Source organism: Bidens hawaiensis, unplaced genomic scaffold, assembly GCF_021521415.1.
Source record: "Bidens hawaiensis isolate Kalapana, Puna unplaced genomic scaffold, B.hawaiensis_p1.1 tig00017476_1, whole genome shotgun sequence".
In the NCBI taxonomy this organism is placed as follows: domain Eukaryota; kingdom Viridiplantae; phylum Streptophyta; class Magnoliopsida; order Asterales; family Asteraceae; genus Bidens; species Bidens hawaiensis.
The window spans coordinates 94,520-96,687 of record NW_027492648.1 but is presented as its reverse complement, the minus strand read 5'-3'; positions in this window follow the sequence as shown (position 1 = coordinate 96,687).

The window sequence follows — 2,168 nt, the reverse complement described above, 5'->3', positions numbered from 1 at the left end:
AGACAAATCAAGAGGAAGTGTTACCAAAAAGTGGAGAGAAAAAGAAAACATCTGAAAAGAAGTCTCCACTAAACCCGTATGTCCCACCATATAAGAGACAAACGGGCAGTAATTGTGACATTCGCGACAAAACGAGGTACACTATATTCATTACGTAACAAGTAAACGATAAATCGGTTAATTCGTAGTGCTTAAACGAGTAACCGACCGATACTAATTATGACCCGGATACATACTGAGGGGTCATATACGAGTTATATATATGTTATAGAGGCTAACATATTGATATTTAGGCCCCAGTACGTTTAAAACTCTTTAAACGAAAAAGGTTTCGTTTATCGATAAACTATAAGCTTAAACGCAATCGTTAATATCAAAACAAGCATTGTAGCATCCGTTAAGCCGAAAAAGATTTATAAAACACTTATATGACATGTTCTAAGCAATCCGTGAAAATATTTTTGAATTTTACAACGAGTCAGTACGTTTTTCTTATTTTACAAAAATAAGCTGAAAAACACTCGTTTTTGCGCTATTTCTCACACCCGAATTAATTTTCTTGCGAAAAACCGAACCCGAACTAAATTTGAAGTGGGCTTTTCATGTTTGGGCTTGTATAATCAGATTAATGGCCAAAACAGCCCATTATGGGCCACTCCTTGGTTCCGATCGGCCAGCCCACCCTACCTCACATTTTTTTTATATAACTTACTCCTTAAGCCTTATTATTCATTCTAACTCATAAAAATTTGAAGTCCAAGCAGCTGCAAAGTAGAACTCCAGAAACTTTCAAAAGTTACATCAAAAACCTAAGGTAATTAGTGATTTTTCTTTGAGTTTTAACCATGATTAACATAGTTTAACCATGAAAAATTAATCCTTGATTAGTTTTAAACATGTTTAACCATCCAAAAATCATAAAAATCAAGTAAAATCATGTTTTGATGTTAAACATGTTTATAAACCAGGAACATATACTTTTTTGGTCAAAAACGCGGATTAGAAGATGAATACAACGTTTTTAAGGTTAGAAAGTTCGGTTTGAACCCAAAACCGAAACCCTAATTATCAAGGCTGTTACATGGATGATTTATGCTTGGTTTGATGTTATATGATATGTAGATATACTGAGTTTGCAACCCGAGACCCGGAGAGTCGTTTAAGCTAGCAAAACTCATCGAAAACCGACAAGGTAAACCCGTAACACTCGTTCAGGGGCTGTTTAGTATTAGGTTGTGACGTGCTTGTTGTTAGCTTGTGAAAACTTTCAGGGACATTAGGGATCATATAAATGAGTCCATGTTCAAATTTGGTAATTTTTCGATAAACGGAGAATATTTGGTGAATTTATTTCTGTTTATGAGCGTTTATTTGGGAAAAATAGCTAAACATATTGAAAAATTCTGAAACTTGGTTTTGGAGTTTAATATGTGATGGTAAGACCACTGGTAAAGTTTGGGGATCATTGGAAACGCCTAAGTATGGTTTGTGCAATCATGGTTTAACCGAATTTTAACAGCCAAAAAACGCACAAAAAGGTATTTTGTCAAAAGAGTTAGGTTCTGGAGATTTTGCAGGGGCTATGTAATAACATTGAGACCATTTGTAAAAATTATCGGATTTTTCGGAGGTCGTTTGATATAAACGGGCCATTTATTACACGATTATAACCTATTAAATGAATTTTTATAAATAAATAATTAATCATAAAATTTCTGAAAATATTTTTATAAAATTCTCCATGTCTTAATGTATTTTTACAAAAATTTACATAATTTATATATAAGTACATATTTAGTTATGATTAATCAAAGATTTAAATTATAATTGTTTTAACGAAACCGGGAGTTTTGTGTTTAACGGACTGACTGGTATGTCAAAATGTCAAAAGTGGTCAAATATCATATTTTTGAATGATATTGATAAAAACGAACTTTTTACGAAAATTCCGGACAATTCGGGTGGATTGTGCGCGTTTTGTTTAATCAAACCCGTGTGAAAACGGAAACGAACCCTGCGATCAAACCAGACACCGAAACCTTAAAATTCTTTCATAAATCAAATCATTTTATCAATCAATATATTTACTTAAGTTTATGTGATCTTACCTAATCCCGAAGCGTATAAACAATCAACTGGGCTAGGCTCGGGAAACGGTGAAACTGAGC